Source organism: Aphelocoma coerulescens, chromosome 1 (genome assembly GCF_041296385.1).
Source record: "Aphelocoma coerulescens isolate FSJ_1873_10779 chromosome 1, UR_Acoe_1.0, whole genome shotgun sequence".
Lineage (NCBI taxonomy): Eukaryota > Metazoa > Chordata > Aves > Passeriformes > Corvidae > Aphelocoma > Aphelocoma coerulescens.
Window position 1 is genome coordinate 34123353 of NC_091013.1, and position 19783 is coordinate 34143135.

Genomic DNA, 19783 nt, shown 5'->3' on the forward strand with positions numbered 1-19783 from the left:
TACGGTTTTAAAACCATCTTGTTACCCCAGCTGGATTCAAGTTGCCTAATAATCTTTTTTTATGTAGTGTCTAAGTCATAGCAAAGCTGCCCTTAAGTATTTTCACCATTTTTACCAATCACATCCTCAAATACTAACATGAAGAAGTATCTGTGCCCCAGTTGCCAGAAGATCACCCACTTTCTTTTGTCATATCTAATATACATGCATTTTTTGCATGACTTTAATCCACATACCAGGCTGCACTTACAAAACTTGGATTTTTTTCAATCCATAAAGCAGCCTTACCCTTTTATTACAAAATATATGCTTAAGTAATTCTGACTAATAAGGGGAGAAAAAATTTTACTGACTTAGGCATGAGTAAGAACTCTGTAGCTGAATATTTTCTTACTTAAATGCTGGCTTTTAAGTATTTAGGCTTTATTCATACAAAATTCAGCATTCTGCACAAATTTAAATCAGCAATCATAATATCCTCTAAAATATATTGATTTCACAGGCTAATTTTCCTAAAAATTTAATGCAGGACATAGTGAAATGAATCTTTCAATACCTAGGAGTAGTCCAGTTGCCTGCCTGATTAGTTCCTGAACTCTACGTCTTTTGCTATCAAGTTCCTTGTTGACTCATTGGGACCTTTGTGCCATTTCTTTTTTGAATTATTGAGTAAGCCTTCTGAATCCACAGGGGTGACGTAGGTTTTTGGAGGTCTGCAGGAACAGCTCTTCTAAGGCATGTTTAAACTTGATCTAAAATATGTAAATTCTAGTCCAACAGTTTCAAAAGCTATGGATAAGTGCTGATTGTAAGTATTGTCTCTAGCATCCGTGGATTTGAGTGGGATGGTGCAACTGGCTGTAGCACTTCCTGAAGTTGTGTGTTGTAGTACTGCATTTTGCTGCAGTGTATGTTGGAAGGCAGCTAGCTCTGGGAGTCTACCCCATTCCCTGGGCACTGATTGCAGAGCTTGCAGGATGAGCTATAATAATTTGCTGAGGACAATTTCTGAAAAATAATAATTTGCTATTTTGCCAGCCTGGAGGTTTTTCTTTAAAGCTATCTAGTCTGAACTCTGTCTCTCAACACAACCATCTACGTATGGCAAAACTTAGCAAACATCAAAAGTGGTAGAAGTAGAATGTGCAGGAGAATTAACTGAAAGCTTGGGAGTCATGGAGCGTTAACAGTCCAGACATTAATATCTTGGTGTCCAGTTGGATAGAAAAATGCTTTTTACTGTTTTCATCTCTTCAGAATGCCCAGTTGCCGTAAGACTGTTGCTGGTAATGTTTGTGGTCACAGAACCTTCCTGATGCACATGTAGTCATCGCTGCTTCTGAGTAAGAGAAAAGAAAAGGAGGGGGAAGTGAGAGAAGCTTTTAAAAAAGCTCTGAAGTTTTTTCTGAGTACATAAAGAAAAATGTGCAACTGCTCATTCCTTTTTCTTTTTTTTTTTTTTTAATGCATCTAGTGAGAATCCCCAGCTATATACAATTTCATGGCCAGAGTATCAGAGTACTTTCCCAGAACGTATATTAAGCAATGTGACCAGCATCTGTCAAGTACAAGTCATCCTCTTTCCAGTTGCTCAAGGCTTTAAAAGTGCCAGTGCTGCAAGGGTCTAGGGGATCTTTCAAATACATGTGGATTTCACTCGTATCCTTTTGCTGAAACAGCTGTAGAAAGTTTGTCCTTCAAACAACAGGTAAAATTGATAGATAGGAAATTACGGTGAGGTAAAAGGCTCTTGAACTGTGTTTAAATGAGTGCCTGATGTTCCCAAACTGCAAAGGCTGAAAGCAATGTGCTATTATAGGTTCTATCCAAATGATGAGGCTAAATTTAAGGCAAAGCACCTCTGCAGTACTGGGAGCTCAAAGGACTCTGTGTCTAGATGACAGTGTATGTATTTCTCTGCTTTTCCAACTTCATTTTATCACAAGTATTGTGGTAGTGAAGTCACAGTTCATAGAGTCATGTGGGAATCCACACTTTTATTTGTAGGAACCTTTTGTCATAGGGAAGAAAACTTGGAAAGCTTGGGTTTGTATTTTTATTTTGGTTTGTCTTTTTTTTTTTTTTTTCTGTTTAAGCCATTAAACTCACGTGTCTCAAAAATAAAAATAAAAATTAATCCTTTTGGGGGATGTGGAAAGGTGGAGTGACCACAGAGCTGTAATTTCTGAGCACTGAAGGGAGCAGCAGCCCTACTCTCCCCTACTTACATGGATGCTGTCTGCTGTGGTGAGATTTCCCCCTAACTGCAAATACATAAGCAGAGAGGCAGCTAACTTTTCAGGTCTTTCAGGCAACTTTATTTCCTCAGTAATACAAGCGTAAGATGTATTCTTTGATTCTTTTATTGTTAGGTACTTACTTCCATGCATTTAAGGTACAGAGCTATAATACTAATCGGTTTTGAAAGCTACTGGCAGCCCTCTCCATTCTGTGCTACTGTCTTAGAAGGAGAAAGATGAATCAAAGATCTCCCTAAGCACAAAACTTTGAACTTGTCAGAGCCTGGGAAGTGAAGCGGGCACATTTTGCTCTTAAGAGAGTAAATGGTTCATTTTTTTTTTTTTTTTTGGTCTGAACGTGCTGATCTTTTTATGAGGGAGATCTTCCCCCCCCATTTCTGAAGTCCCTCCATAAAAAAAAAAACACTTCAGGGGCCTTTTTTTATAGGGTCCTGGAGATAAAATGGAAGGGCTGTACTATGACCTGAGGGCATCTTTTGATAGCTGCCCCAACAAGTGCTAAAGGATTGGATTCAGTGTTTAAAGACTACCTTTTGAAGCTCTGAGTGTTCTTTGCTTCTATTTCTACTACTGAGTATCAGAAACATTTTTAGTCACAAGGGTTTAAAGATGGCTAGCCATCCTTATTTGAGATTCTGCTTTGCATTTTTTTCACACAAGAATGAAAGTTTCTCCACAGTCATAATTAATGCTCTCGTTTGCAGGTGCGTGTTTGTGCTTTATGGTTCAATAATTTTGCTCACTGTGAAAGGAAAATAAAGGCATTAAGCTTTTCTGTCTCTTGCCAGTAACTGCCAATGCTTGCTCTGGTTTCAAGGACATTGTATCAAGGTTTCATCAATGGTATCTGCTCTGCTGATGGAGTTTTATGCAGCATCTATGCATTTCAAAGAAAAGTGGTATACCAGACTTTGGTATCTGTGTATTTCTTTTATCAGAGTCAACTAGAATCGCTGGCCATGGGAGGCTTCTATGTGCAGGCTGGGAATGCTACAAAGACTTGGAGGTAAGGGGCTTGAATTAACTTACGAGGCCTTTCCAATGCTTCATTTCCCCTGACTACTCCTCTGTGACATTCTTGTCTTTTGCTTCTCTGGCATCTGATCAGTGATAGCAGATGCAGTATAAAAAAAGTACTTTTTAGTGTTGTTGTTGAAATTCACTGGACGACTTGTAGGTATTTCAGTTAGAGGCACTTCTTTTGTGGCTCAGATCCATGTTAAACTCTGCATGACCATCTTCTCAAATGTTAAATGCTACTTCAGTGTAACTTCCTTAATATCCTAATATGCCACAGGCAGCTTTTGTACAGCTGAATTAGGACTTGGTTCAACTTGGGTATGGTATATGTGCATACAATATTTTGTCCCGATCATACCTCTTCTCATTTGCAGATCATTCTGCCCTTTGGAAGACTTCCTGTTTGTGCTACATTTTATCAACATGGTAACATCTGGCTTTGTAAATTCCTTATATTCTCTAAGTGCATAAGAGCATCTGTAGTTCATCCTTTGGAGAACAAACGTAGAAGCTTTGTTGCCTATGTCTTTAAAAAGAACAAAAAAGAAAAAAGTACAATCTGCTTCCTATTTACTCATTGTGCTTGGTGTTCCTGTAGAAATATACCATGTGTTTCTATAGGAACAATGTAAAGCATTTATTGAAATTTGTAGCCCCACAGACTTTCTGATATGGGTTTTCCTATGTCATTTATCTTTTGGCTATGAGCCCACCGTGTACAGCTGTGGATTTACTAAAGAATTAGAGGCTTGGATATCATCTTCTCCTGACATGTGACAGCCAGTGTAGGGAGGTGTGTGTGATTCCAGACATGGGAAATGAAGATAGCTGCTAAACACCTTTCCTGGGTTGGGCTGCATCTGCTTCTGATGAGGTCATTCATATATAAAGTAATCTGGCAGGAAACTTCTTGTAGGGATGTTTCCTTCACTGATGGGAATATACATTCTTTATTGTCCTTCAGAATGATGGATACTTTAAACACTATATATGTATATGTGTGTGTATATATATATATATATACACTCTATTAAACAGGTTTCATGGACACAGAAAAAATAGAAATTGTTCTGAAATCCTAATGAAGATATTGGTACTTGAAAATGGTTTTTGTTTAGTTTAACTCAACCAGACTTTATTTCTTTTACGACTAGAAAACAGGTCTTTAGTACATGAATTTGGTTTTATCACTCTGAATTTCCTTCATTTTGGACTTCAAATCTCTTGTCTAAAATTCAATATTGCCTGCCCTGCTCCCTGGTCCACCTGGTTTGATATAGAGGATTCCACAAGTGGCGGTGGTAGGGAGAGCATTCTTGGTGTTTTACTCGATATTGTGGTTTTCTGAAGCTGCTCAGAGTGCTTTTCTGGCAGGTAAATGAACTGAAGGCAAATGAGGTGATTGCTGGTGTGTGACGGAAGTCATCTGTGTCAGCAGTGCTGTTTAGTTGTGGTCTAACTGCATTTGTAGAAAGCTATGCCTCATATTACACTCAGGAATATTAACCAGTTATTCAAAAGAAAAAAGAATTATTCTTTCTTTTTGCAGCAGGTAGTAGATGCATGGAATTCCTTGCCAGCAGTGATTTACAGTCAGAAGCCTACATGAATTCAGTGAGAGCTGACTTGGACAAGTACTTGGAGAAATGATTTGTTGAGGGTTACTAAACAGATGCTCCACATAGTGCTTGGGAAATGTGATTAAGTACTTGGAGGCTTGTAGAGTACTCAGGGGAAGTATCTTACTGTGGATGCCCACTTGGGCCAAGAGGAAGTCAGTGCGAGGTGCCCGTGACTTCGTAGAGCAGGTGGGAGGCTAGGTTGACCTAGATGGAACATTTGGCTGAAACAGTGCCTCCTTTCTTATGATCTGTTTCTCCTCATCTTTCGGCTGCTGTCAGGAAACATTGTAGAAATGCAGCTCAGGCATGCCAAACTATGCCTTCCATGCTTGCTGCTTATCTATTCCTTTTTCTCCTTTGTACTCCTCATTATAATCTTGCTGTTTCTTCTCTGTGCGTGGCCTCAAGAGAAGACCTGTACCCCAGATTTGAGTCCTCAGGTTCCATTTCTTTCTCTGCCAAGTTTCCATAGCCCATCCATGCTTCAGTTACTGTGTGCATGGAGAAATGGGGCTGCAGCAGCCAGCCGAAGGATGATCTCCAGCTAAGACTCTTTGCAGCAGTCCTACTAGTAAGGAAGGCAAAAGGGGTTTCCAGAGTGTATGACGCAAGCAATACTTGGTAATAGCAGTATGGGAAATGAGTGTGGGTGTGGGGTGTAACAATGGAGGAGGGTTGCTGAATTTTTGCTACTGTTTCCTTTATTCTGATGCTTCCTACTGTGCTTCCTACCTAATGTTGTTTCAGTGTAATGGGCTGAATGATTTAACACTGACAGCTGGTTAAAAGCTGCCCTAAGGTAAACTTTATGCTCATTATTTTAGAAATTGTGCCACTTAGGCAATATATTCTCAATTTAATGGTGGACTGGGCTGAGATGGGTGCACTGTGCCCTCAGAAGCTGCCAGAAGGTAAGAGAGATGTTGTGAGGTGCCTGGCCACCCCTGTCCCTGCCACCAGCTGCCCAGTCCAAAGTTGAGTCTCAGTAGCCAGTGGTTTCAGGGATGCAGACCAGGCATTGCCCCTTGGCTCATCTTCTGAACTGGCACCTCAAAAGGAAAAGTAACACCCGGGAGTGGTGGGAGCCAGCTCCTGTCTCATCTGGTTGCAGATATGGTTCTCCCCTCTCAGCCCCTGACACTCACTGGAAGGGCTGAGACTGTGGCCTTCCCTTCCAGACCCTTCACAGAATCAATTAGGTTGGAAAGACCCCTGGGAGCATTGAGTCTAACCCATGACCAAACGCCACCATGTCAACTAGACCATAGCATGAAATGCCACGTCCAGTCTTTCCTTTAAACACCTCCAGGGACGGTGACTCCACCATCTCCCAGGGCAGCCCACTCCAATATCTAATCACCCTTTCTGTGGAAAAATTCTTCCTCATGTCCGACCTAAACCTCCCGTCACAGTTTCAGACTATGCCCTCTTGTCCTGTCGCCTGGGAGAAGAGGCCGACCCCCACCTGGCTACAGCCTCCTTTCAGGTGGTTGTAGAGAGCGATAAGGTCACCCCTGAGCCTCCTCTTCTCCAGGATGAACAACCCCAGCTCCCTCAGCCGCTCCTCATAGGACATGCGCTCCACACCTTCACCAGATACGCTGCCCCTCTTCCTTCCCCGCCGTCCGCTTCCCGCTCGCTCTCCGGGCGAGGGGCGGCTCTGCCGGCGCAGCTGGCAGGAAGGCCCGGCGCGGGCAGGGAGGGAAGGGGAAGAGGCGGGGCCTGGAGCCCAGCAGTGTCAATAATACAATAGGGCTCTTGTGCGGCCGCCGCCGCCGGAGGAGGAGCGGGCCGGGCTGCGGGCGCGCCGAGCAGCCGGCACGCAGGGCGGGAGCCGCCGCCGGCCACGGGCCCGGGCGGGCGGGCGGGGGCGATGCGCGCCGGCGCGGGACGGCACCAGCAGCACCCGCAGCAGGAGCCGCCGCCGCGGCGGGAGCGCCAGCCCTGACGGCCGCGGCCGCCCACGCCAGCGAGCAGGGCAGGAGCAGGCGGCGGCGCGCCGGGCCGGGCCGGCGGCGGGAGGTGAGCGCGGCCCGGGCTGCCCGCATGGAGGCGGGGCGGGGGGCGGGCGCCGGGGCCGCCGCGCCGGGCCTGTGCGGGGGAGGCGCCGGGCCTGCGGCGGCGGCGTTTGGCGCCAAGGCCGGGCAGGAGGGAGGAGGAGGAAGCGGCGGCGAGCGCGGGCAGGCGGCGGGCGCTGCGGGTACGTGGGGCGCCGGCGGGGAGCGCACGGAGCCGCGCCGGGGGCGGCGGGCGGGCAGCCCGTCCCGCGTGGGCGCTGCGGCCCCGGCCGCGTCCGGAGGGAAAAGTTGCGGCGGCTCCGAAGCCGGGCGGGCGCTGCGCCCGCGGGGGGCGGCCAGGGCTGGGCGGCCCCCGGCCAAGCGCCCTTTTGTTCGCCGCAGCCCGGAGAGGCGGCGACCCGGCGGTGCCCGAGCCGGCGGGGCCCTGCGGAGCGCGGCTGGGCGTGGCTGGCGGGCGGGCGGGCGGGCAGACAGACAGACAGACAGACAGACAGCCGGCCGGGCGCTTGTCCGCCGCCGAGCACCGCTCCGCCGGTATGTCGAGGAACTTGCTAGAACTGAGTTTGACAATGAAGCGCTAGCGCAGCCCTCCCGCCTGCCCGGCCGCGCCGCCAAGGTAAGTTTTCTCCTGAGCGGCGGGGGTGGATGGCGCCCCAGTGCCCCCTGTGCCTGTAGGGAGAGGAGCGGGAAGGTCCCGACTTCGCTTCTCCAGATCAAACCTTCCTCTTCTGCATGGTGTTTGCTTTAATGCTGTTCATCGTTCTGCAAAGGCATGGCTTCGTTCTACGGATGTACCGCGACCGGTGTGGTTGACGGCCGGGGATGTAGAGAAAGTAATACTTGCAAATAATAATGGGATGATTAATAGGAGAATTTGGTACAGGGCACCCTAAAGTACATCTTAACAGGCAAATAAATGACACTTTTTTCCGTCTTTTAACTAGAGTTATTTTATAAAAAGCATTTGTAGTTATTTGAGGAGTTCAGCTATTGTTTGCAAATTGTTATAATGAGTGGCTACGTATTTTTATTAAAATATCAGTAAATTTGTACCGTACTTCAAAGCCCTATGGGTTTTTTCATGTTCAGGACAAAAGGGATGCTGAAGACAACATCCAGTTGTGACTAGAAAGCCTTCAATTGCTATACACTAGATACTTGAAAGCTGTTGTACCTCTCGGTTAATGTAAAAGAGCCTTTGCACTAAAACTGAAAGATTAAGAGAAATGTATTTTGTCCTGATGCTTGCTTGCAAGATGCTTAATCAGCAGCCAACTTTTTACGTCAGGTTGGTGCTTGTGGGCTGTTCTATAGAGCATCTCGAGCACACCTGCTCATCTCTGCAAAGTGAGACCGTATTATAGTGATGGTTAGGGAGCTAACTTGAAAATGTGAGAGCCTTAGGCCAGAAAGGGCGACCTGAATGAAGGCACGTTTGCATAACTTCCAAGCTTGCTACAGAGTTCCTTAAGGAGACATCAGAAAAGCCTTTACCTGCACTTACCAAAGGGAGAGAATACAATTTGAAGTCGCTTTAGTTAAGAACATACCTTTTCAAAGTGAAAGCAAGCTAGTACTTTTAGAATCTAAAGTTTATGTTGGCTTTTGGGTTTTTTTTAACTGAACTTCTGACCTCTTTTCAGACTAGACATGACATGCCCTGTTTTCATTGCGAGAGGAGGAGAAGAAAGCTTTCTTTGCAAAACTTGGACTTTAGATGCAGTAAAAGTAATCAAAATAGCAGAACTGTTTCTATTACCTGTCCTTCGTTTGATGTTTCCTCTTTCTAGGTTCCTTTTACAGAACAAGCCTCCCTCCCCCAGCGGGAGAAATTCCTCTGAGCTGGGTCTGATGACTGTAGGTCTTTTTTTTGTTTTGTGTTATGTACATGTAGCAGATAACCCACTAAGGTTTGCTAGAGAACTCACATAGGAACTTAGGCAGTGGCATTTATTGGCAAGGATGCATGTTCATTTGGGATCCCATTAAAACCATGGAAATCCACTGTGAATGTAAGAGCCTGGGATAGATAGATAGATAGACAGACAGACAGATCGATCGATCGATCTCAGTATAGTGATAGAGTAAACCCAGCTGTTTTCTTCTCTGCGGTTCTGTGGACTTCCTCTCAGCAGCGGAAAATTAGGAAGTTTGTGTTTGGGATTTATTGGGATACCTGGGATTGTTGTGGACTTTTTGTTTAGATTTTTAGAATACACATAGTTTTCATAGACCTGGGTGATTCGCTAATGGAGAAGAATTTACACCAAGGCTTCTTATTTACAACTGAGTATTGTTTTTACCTGTACAGTTTTTGTATGTATATACACATGGGCAGAAACACGTGTGTATGGTCACTGTAGTAGTAGCTACTGCATGCTGAATGCTGTAGAGCATTTTCCCCAAGAGCTTGCTGCAGCTGGCCTGGAGGATGTCTTGACTGGTGCCCTCAACTCTTGGCTAGTGTGATGTCAAGTGTCCAAGGCCTTGGTGAAAATGGCTGGATTTTTTAGTCCTGATGGGGAGAGGTGAAGTTAAACCTTGTACAAGCTGCCTTGAGTTTGAAACACTCCTACAGTGTTCCCTGTGGTGTATTTAAGTAGCTTATTTCAATATTTGAAATTAATTTCTGACCATCATGCCTCACTGGGTGAGGAGTGGGACATGGTGTCTGCATAGTTTTGGTTAGCTTGGCAAGACATGAGATGTATCTGGTGAAGGAATGTGCACCCATTTCTGTAGTGCATCTTTTATCATCCATGGATGGAAATGTCTTGTAAACGTCTGTTTCTGTGGTTTGTCTTTCTCTTTTCGTCCCTAGAAGTCTCCTTTAGCAGTCGGTATGTGGTTTGGGGGGCTATTACTTGAATGGGTTTGATGGTGCAGTGTGATGCCCACTCTTCAGAAAATACCAGGCAATTCGATTGCAAAGAATGTTGTATTCAACTGAAATTTAAAAGTTAATACTCTGTAAAGTATAGGTGTCATTCTCTCAATGCATTTTATAACCTAAAGTTTACTGTTTTGTCTAGATCAGTGCTAGTATTTTGTCTTGGTTGGTGACTTCTTTCATTATGGACAGAAATGGACTGAGCCAAAACTTGCTGTTTGCATGTGCTGCTTAGTCTCTCCACTCCCGCAGTTTTTGTGGGAGCTATAGCTGAGGGGACTTGGGGGACTTTTCAATTCTCTGGAGAGGGAAACCTCTGAAATTGTGTGGTGTTTCTCTTTTCTGAAGATTTTAAGTGCCTATAACACTTGAGGCTTCATGTAATTGGAGACATAAATACAATTTTTACATACTTTACTTAAAATGGAAACTAACAAGTTAATAATAGCTCTTATCGGGGGTATTTATGTAATGGAAGCCAACAGATGCTATTTGCATCTTGAAGAGCTGATATACAAAATGTTATGTCAAGGCCCTGGCAGGTTTTGTGCTGGCGGAGGCTGGGTCAGGTGGGAGTGGGAGATGCTGGAGATCTGTAGGGCTTTATGGCACATCTGAAAAGTGAGATAACTATATGAAATTTTGCATTTTAGCACATAACTTATTTTAATCTAATGTTGCTAATAAAAAGAATGTGAGAACTGATTTCTTTTATATTTATTCATGTTATATGATCGGTTACACCTGTCACTTTAAAATTACTTTTCTTTTTGCTATCTTCTAGCTACAAGTGCACCTCTGATGTTCAGAACCCATAAAAAGTGTGTCTATAGATACTATTTTTATTGATACTTCAATTTATTTTGACTACAAGAAGGTATCTGGCAAATAAGTTTCAGAAGTGTAGCGTAACAATCCGGGTGTTGCCTTCTGTGGAAAGATGCCGATATAATTACCAAGCACCTCCCTGTTTCCCTGGGCTGTTCACTCTTTCATATTCATTTGCTTCAAAGTTACCCCTGTCTAGATGACATCTGAACTTTTCCAACATTTAATATCTTAGTGGGGATTAAGAGCAGTCTGGGATGTGTGATCTTGGACCTAATGAAAGCTCCTGCACTTGTAGAGCTATAATGCAGGCTTTATTCGGATTTAAAGGAATGGAAGAGACCCCGAGCTGTGAGCATGACTGCAGAGGCTCCCACTTGCTTAGTCGCCCTCTTCGGAGAAGCAGGAGAAGGTGGGAGGATAAACTCGTGACTGCTGATGCTATTTGTTATAACTTTCTCCTGGATTAAATGCTGGGATGCTTGCCTTAGCTTGTTAAACTTTGTTTGAAAACTTTGGAGTGCTTTTCTTCAAAGTACACCTGTTACAGCATTAGATTAAAGAGCTATGTTTCTTGATTATTGAATTGAATGGTGAACATAACATATTGTGTCGTTAAAGCCTCTTTGTGTTTTAATTAGAGCTCTAGGAGATGTTAAAAAACAGGTTTATACACATGCTTGACTCGTTGCTAAACTGAATATGCTTGTCACACAGTGTTGAGGGAATTATGTATTATTTTGCTAATCTACTGTCCAGAGCTTCCCCCAGTCGCCTTTCTTTGATTTTTCCTTTTTTCCCACCTTCGTCTAAAAAGTTTTTGCTTTAATATTTTCTGAGGGTCTGTCTTACCTGCTTAAAGGTTCTGATAGCCTTTGCTGGTGAAAGGCTCAGGCTCTTGCTCATGTCCTAGAGAGCAGTTTCATGCCTGCACAAGTGGTTTGGTGCACAGCAAGTCCAACAGCTTCTGAGGGTTAACGCAGTGCAGTGGGTTAGTAGAGGCTGGGATGCCTGAGATGCCCCAAAGGGAGGGGTGGTACCCCACACACCAGGCGCTGCAAAGTGAAACAACTGACCAGGAACATTTATTGGAAATAGTTACTTTTGTGTGACTGTGTCATGGAGAGTTTTCCAATCTGTGTTTAAGTTTTCAGGCAATTCTTGTTTTGGAATATGCTGTTGAGTTGATGACAGAATAGTGAGAGGAGAACTGCATAGGAGACGTTCTGCCTGGGTGCTGTCTTTTAATTGTGCCATGTAGTTTATCATGTAATACTGAATGACTGGAATTCTTTAAATATGTAGATAAATGATGGATTTACTACAAGTGTTAGACAAAAGTTACAGTAACGTGGCTGTTCATAAGCTCTTGAAAACCATAACTAAACTATGAGCTTTCATTCATACCACTTAAAAAATATAAGTATTGGTTTAACAGACCAGACAGTTTTTAAATAATGTTTCCTCTATAAACCATGGTGGTATTGAGAAAATTATTACTTTTAGTGTGCAAATATTTAAATCTTCCCCTACATATCAAGTATAGCAGAATAAAATGGTAGTATTTTCTGTCTGCTGACATGCAGAAAACCTGACATCTTGAACCGCTGGATACAAAAATGTATAGGAGAAATGTGTATCCTGTCAAGGGAGGAAGTGTCCCTAGTGGAACTCTTTGTGTTGTTTAATTCTCTTTATTTGTTCTGCTTTTAACTGCTTGTATTTATTAATATTCTCTCAGTGTTAATTTGCAGGCCTTGATATTAAAGTGGCTGTAGAGGACTCATCATAGAAAATAGTGCCCATGTCCTACAGAGATTTTGGCTTTAATGAAAAAAACAAACAAACCAACCAAAGACCTTGAGCTTGAAATGCTCAGTATGTGAGCGTGTTAGAGACACACAGGAAAATGTTAGGCTCAGCAATTATCTGGCAAGGAGGAGCCTCAGCAAAGAGGTAGGAGTAATACCTCTCCCACTCTTATTAATACTTGGATAGAAAGAGCAATAATAAAGTGGTACTCATCTTCCTGCTTTCACACAAATAAACTCTTTTCCCAGAAGGAAAATAGTGACTGAAATAGCGATAACGAGTGATTACTCTGCAGTGCAATGTAAACTTATTAGGTGTTGTTTGATAGGAGGGAGAAAAAAAATGCTCATTTCAAGCACAGATAATAGCTTTTTATGTTAGTTTTTTGTTTGTTGGTTTTGGTTTTTTTTCAGGAACTGCTGAGCAGTGCTCTGAAAAGGGAAGGGTACTGGTTGCCAGTGTTGGTGCTGTGCTTTGACATCGTTAACCTTGTTTGGGGGAGTTCTAGCAGCTCTTCAGCTTGGGCCTAATTCAAGAGCAGTTGTGTTCTTTTACAAAAATCAAATTGCCTGTCATTTAAGCAACTGAAAGGGAGATACTTAAACCTGATAATGAAGTTGCAGTCTTCCTTATGTTAACAACGTAATCATTTCCATTGTAGCATGACATGAGCAATCTTAAGAAGTAAGTGAAGCTTTTTGCTTGACAAATTTGAACTTGAAGCTCTGTAACAGAATGTGCTGAGAGTGAGGGAGGAACCAAAAAGTTGATCTTAATATAAGATACATGTTTATGAAGAACAATATTGTAATGGCTGTTGGCATACTTAGGAAGTAAAATTCACTTCTGCTTATGGTACTGATTCTTTTATGGAAGTTATTTTTTCAAAATATTATGCCTGTATTACAAATACTAATTTTCTTAACTTTCTTTGGTTAGTGCTTGTTCACCTCTTTGGATAAAAAAAGAAAACGATGAAAAACCTGTGGGATGAAATTATTCCATATTTTTATGCAAATAGGAATGATGCAAAATTATTTTGTGTGCCCTTTGCAGCTGGTATCCATAAATTCAGGTGGTTTCATTTTGGTCCTTGTAGTTTTGTACTTTTTAATGTATCATACTATAATTTCCAGTGATATTTTATGAAAATTGTGAAGGTTTTTCTTTATTCAGGTGTTTTTCAGATACCTAAGTTTGTTGAAGTTAGTAGTAAACATATTTTTGATCCAAATACTTACTTATACAGCTAGTGTACAAAAAATTTACTTAAAATGGGAACTGAATGAGATTTTGCCAGTGACTGGCAGGTTACATTCATGTGTGTTTCTGCAGTTTTGATGGAGATCTGACTTGCTTTATTTGGTTGTACAGACCTATGCAGAGACAGAATATCTGTGGTACAATACTGTAGAAAATGGGACTGTGCCCTGAGCTCCATGAAAGAGTAGGTTAAAAATTATGCTTCAGTACTTGGTATTCTTAGTAGTCCCTCCTTTGTTGCTTAAAACTGAATACATATGGATCTGATGCATGCTGTTTTCATTTTTCTTCCTCTGTATATGCTATAAGACTTCAGAAGGTGGGACATAACTTATTAGAAAGCTTACACTCCTGCCAATCAGCTCAGTATCAGTCAGAGCCCTGTGACTCCCATTACGTGGATTAATCTGGCTTAAGTGCTGTTTTAGAGCCTTTGTTTGGCGTCTTCTATGTACTTGTTCTAGATTTTCGGAAGCCTCTATACGTAACAGCAAACAGGGATGTGCATTAATTTAGGTTACTGAAACCTAGTAGCTTTTGCAGGTGCCATTTCGCTCTCTTTTTAAGATTATTGAACTACTTTTTTTTTTCTGTGTGTTCACTTCTGCGTGCTTGAATTCCACATTTGAATCAGTCCATTTTTGAAGTACGAATGGGTTGAGAGTTGGAAAAAAAAGTCTGAAGAAACTTAAAAAAGGAAAAAAGTAAAGCCTCAATTGCAGATTAGAACTTGAATATGATTTGTAGTTCTTATCTCTCTCAGCCATCCATGTCTTTGATGCCTTTGTAGTCTCCCCTTGGCTGTCCCCTCTTCTTTTTGACTTAACTTTCCAACTTTTTCCTTGTTACTGGAGAAAACAGTGTTTCCAGTGAGTGTCTCACAGTCTTCTTGGGACCCTATAAATCATCTAGGTCAAATTAAATTTGTCTCCTGTACCAGACTACAGACAGTATGGATTTCCAGATGGTTTGCAGTTCACCTGAAAGTATTTTGTCAGACTTGTTGGTTTGGGGTTTTTTTGTGTAAGTTTGCTCAGTCTGATAAAGGGGGCCTTTTCCTTCACCTGTGTTTTTATGTGAGGTTTTATTTTTCGTGGCTGCTACATTTGTGGGAGTTTACATATATGTATGTACAAAAGCACCATGCACCGAAAATTCAAGTTGTATTTTTAAAAATTTATTAAAAGAAGTGTTTGTGATATAAAACTTTTTTTCTGGTGAATGCTGATATTGGTGTGATGACTATTTAGCTACTGTTTAACAAAAAACCCTTCTATGTTTCGCCTGTACATAGGTAAATTGTGCTCGGTTAAGGAAGTTAAATCTGTGTGTTTGACTCAAACACACATCAGCAATTGTATTTACTTTGGTACAGATTGTAAGAGTGTTTCGAAACAAACTTGATTTTATACAGGGAGGAATTGCTAGAAAAAGTGAGACAGTGGCAGAGCTTTGGTTTAGTGGAGTAACTTTTAAAACATATAAATGCATCCTGGTTATTTATAAGGTATCAAATCCTTTTTTAACCCTTTGCTACCCTATGATAATTTTTTGTCAAAATGATTTTTTTTTTCCTTTCCCCCTTTAAATAATTGTAGGGAATCTATACTAAGCTCATTCTATCAAAGAAGTCAGCTTTCATAACAGTTTGAAGGTATTGCTCTGGTGTTACTCTGTTATATTGATCCGACTGGTCATGTACACCTAATTCTGAAGAAGTGGTATTAGTGTCAGCCTTTGCACAAGAGCTGTACAAGTTGAGCCAGCTTCACTCCTGTACCAGATTCCTTTGGTCATAACAAAGCATCTTTAGAGCTATCTTTTACAGGTTTTAATGTCACATTAGGGTACTCTATGGCACCTCTGCCTATATGTGGTCTCTTATAGGCTCGTAGGGATTTAATCAGTCAGAATTGTGGATTTAACTGCATGATGGCAATTCTTAAAGGAGAAAAAGCTCAGCTCCTTTGTTTACTTTGCTTTTGAGCTTTCTAGGTCTGACAGGATTATAGAGGTTTTTGTGCTTCAGGTAAGCAGAAGTAATGTAAAACTCTAAGCGAGCAAACCTATTAAGGCAAGTTTTCTCTTTTTTTTTTTTTTTTGAAATGCCAGTGTATTGTGAAGGGCAATGTTACCTGCTGTCCTCCTTGGAACTGGTGAAAGCCCATCCATGATGACGTGGGTGGGAGAGTATCCAAGTCTAGTTTTATCCCTTGTTAAATAATATCAGAAGTTTTGCCTCTATAAAGGCAACAGCTTTGCATAGTGGAAGTCTAACATTAATAAACTACAAGAAATTAGAAAGGTCTAAATATTTTAGAGAATTCTATTAAAGGTTTTTCCTTTTGACAGTAAGTTTTTCTGACAGTGGGTGCTTTAAAAAATGAATCGTTTTCTTGCATTGCAACTTGATCTTGCAACCCCCCACCTTTCCCCAGCATATGTTGCATCAGGAGATTTTAAGGAGAAATAAACTCAGTTTTGTCATTTAGGAATTCTGCTTATAAATTCATCAGATAAGTGTTCTGCTAATTTCTGGCTTTGTTTTGGCACTGGCTTTAATTCCCATTGACTCCACAAAGACCAAAGTTTCCATGCTTATTTCTCAGAGCTTGTCATATGTTTTGTCTAAGTGAGTGGGAATGACTTTGGAAAAGGATTGACACAAGTTTCTCCTTCATAGCAGTAAAAACAAACCCAACACAACCCTTTCCGACCATTTAAGATCATCTTCAAGGAAGAAGTCATATTTGGTTGCTGCTATGGGATTTGCAGCCGCAGAGGATGAAGTTGATGAAGTCTTGTTTACTGTGTTATAGTGTCTGCTGCTTCATTAATCATCATTTGATTGTGCTCCAAGCCTTGTGTTTTTGTGGTCTAAGTGCAAAGCTTGGGTGCTTTATTTATTTATGGAGTTTCTTTGCAGGGGAAGGTGACAGTTTGAGTGCTGGTGTGGTCTAACCGTAGAAGACCAGAGAGGCTTTCGTTATGAAAAATCACACATACCAGTGTCCCAAGTTTGATAAAGGATGTCAATAGTACTTTAAATCACTGTCATAATCAAGTGAAGTTAACACTGTTACTTTTTTCCCCTCCCCCCCACTTTTTTTTCCGCTTGGAGCTGTCATTCCAGTAAATACTGACTAAATGGTTTTATGTGAGGTGAGCTGTTTATGATGGTTATTTTTCTGTGGCCACTGAGACCCCCTTAAGGGCCAGGAATATTCAGTATATGTACATTTACTCAAATTCCACATAGCTGGAGCAGTTGAAGAATCTCGAAAGAGCGTGCTCTGTAGCCTTTCTGAATCCCTGTGTTGTACACTGGTGAGCATCACAACTTAATGTATCCAGAAAAGGAGACAAATCTTTTCTTGACTACTGTCATCCAGTTGTGAGGTAACTTTCCTCCTGTAATCCAGACATAAATTATTCTCAATCTTTTTGTTTGTAGTTTCATTTTTTTCCTACTTGCATTGATCAGGATGGGAACAGAGGCTCAACAGGCTCATTTGTTGTGTAAAGGTGAGTGGTGGTTTGAGCCACAAGCTCCTCCTGACACTCCCCAGCAACTGGTGGTTGGTCATCCTGCAAATAAATGGTTGAAGCAAAATACCACAACATAGGTAAGAAATGCTTGCACAGACTGCTCTTCTGGTGAGGTGATGGGAATGACCATAGATGCTTGAATGCTGTAGGTAGGCAGCAGCAGAGTTGTGCAATGGAAAGGGTTTGAGGAAAAGGGAGAAAGCACTGAGGCAGACTGTGGACAGCAGAGGAGGACTGGGAAGATGGGGTGAAAACTAAGGACTGCCTTTGCAGATGTGGCAACTGCTGACACCTTAACGTGATACTGAAATTGATGCCTGAAGAGTGCATCTGGGGAGAGGAGGAAGAAATCCAATCATGTATCTGATTCCTGAAGGTATCCATTTACAGGACTGAAAATCAGTAGTTCAATCTGTGAGAGAAGAGATTTCTGGCATCATTCCTTATTTGGTGTGTGAGCTGGCTGTCCTGAACATGCTGGGCACTTTGATTCCCACTGTAAAGACCTTTCCATTTGCTTCATGAGGAGTTAAAATCTGGAGGGGTTTGCTGTTTCTTGTTCCAGAGCCAGAGCTGTAGCTTGAAGGCGTTGAAATACACAGTTTACTTCAGTCCAAAGTTTAAATATGTCCATTCATATTTTATATTGTCATTTTGTGGAGGATCCACACACTGCTTTAGCATTTGTGACTCTCTGGTGTGTGTGGTGGGGTCATGGGACTTGCTGTGGAAAATATGGAAGTGGCATAGCTGTGCCATCAGAAACATAACATCTATTATCTTACCATATTTTAGAAGTTCTCACACTTGAATAGTTTTATTTCTTATTTTAAGATTCCCACTAAAAGTCCCTAACTGTGTACAAATATAGTTGCATTAAATAATAGAATTTGGCTATGGAAAAAGATGTCTCTAGGTCATCTAGATTATTGCTTCTGAAATGTTTGTTTGAACCTCCCTTCAGAAAATAGCGTGGAACAGTACTGCCATCACTAAGCTACAGGAAATGCACATGAGCACATCTGTTTAGTACAGGAGGTACAACTCGAATGAGGTGGCTTGATACTTAAAATCCAACTGGCCAGCATGTGACTGTGGCTAACAGCAGGATGTGAAATGTTCTCCTTCCTCAAGAACTGCATCTATTTTGTTTTGCTCCAGATCCTCATAAATAGCTTGTTTTTGCTACTCTGTGGCTCAAAGACCTGTTTTCAAGTTCCTGATAGTAGGTAGTGCCAAAATACTTTTGTTGTTTCTGCCTGTACCCCATTCCAGGCTTTGTGGATCAGGAAGCCTCCTGCCTATATTTTTATTTCAGTTTAGGTCTTGTACTGCAGCATTCTGCCTCATGCATTTGTATTCTCTTTCTGCTACATTCCTCTGTGTTGAAGTGTGTCCTGCTGCAGGGAATACCCACTCTTCAGAGAGAGATGCATCCTGCACCAGGCTGAAGTAACAAGTCTCCCTAATGTTTCATCCTGCAAAAGAGGAGGAGGGACCTGAGCTGCTGTGCACTAACTGTCCCTGCATGCACCTGTACACCATAGCATCCAGCAGGGATATATATATGTGTGTGTGTATGTGTATCTATATATATATATATATATATATATATATATATCCTTCAGTCTCTGATGTAGGGAAGAGAGATGGAATGGTGGAATAGCTACCTGGGATTGCTTTGCTCTCACCACCATGCAGCGGTACTCATGAGTTCTGTGGAGTAGCTGATGCACAGTACTTGTGCTCCACAGCACCATGTCTGCATGGTGAGGTGCAGCCCTCAGCGCAGACAGTCCCAACAAACCACTTTGTGCAGTGCTCTTTATACTCAAGTCCCCTTTATTGTTGGCTTGCCCTCCGGCTGGGTTGAGAAAAGCTGAGCTCTGTGGAGCATGTTGTTTTGGCAGCGCAGCAACCAGGACTCTTGTCCAGTCTTTGTTTAAACGTCAAGAGCTGCAGCTTTCAATCTTCCCCCTGGGGATTTGGGTCAGCAGTTCTGACTCTCAGGATGTTTCCTTAATGCTAAACCTAAACTTCTTGTTTTTTTTCTTAAATTTATCCCATTGCATTTAATCTCCTACAAACCCAGGCTTTTGTTTGACTAATTCTAATATCCTACCTGTATATGAAGACTGTAAACAACTTTGTGTCTTAAAGTCGGTGTTTGTAAGTTAAATCCTGTGTTTATGTTGGTCTAAGTAGCTTTCCTCCGTAAGGGCAATTTTTTCAGTCTGACTCAGTTTTTTGCATGTATATGTTAATTGTGTTGTGTAACAATTATTTTCAAGTAATCAGTAAGATGTTTTGAGTGTTTTGCAGAATGGTTGGCACTACACACAAGCTAAATAACTGCTGTGTTGGGTCACCATCTGAGTGCCTGGGGCCCAGGACTTCAGAGCATTTCATAAAATGTCTTGATGTTACTTGTTAGTTGCCTTATGAAACCTATCCTTCTAGACATCCTGCTGCATTGTTTGTCTGAAAGTGGGGTAAGCTGCTGTGGGAAATTGTTTTCCC

General features: G+C 42.0%; 1 protein-coding gene across 6 annotated transcripts in view; it reads left to right on the plus strand.

The window, feature by feature from the left end:
* Positions 1-6800: 6800 nt before the first annotated feature.
* Positions 6801-19783, plus strand: part of JADE3 (jade family PHD finger 3) — a 63220-nt gene continuing 50237 nt past the window's right edge. The window contains exon 1 of one of the 6 annotated variants that reach the window (XM_069006564.1): positions 6801-6925. The gene's annotated coding sequence lies outside the window, so the exon portion shown is untranslated. Of the gene's footprint in view, positions 6926-7048; positions 7104-7496; positions 7538-19783 lie in introns of those variants that run through there. The other 5 variants (XM_069006503.1, XM_069006495.1, XM_069006545.1 and 2 more) reach the window with 5 other exon arrangements.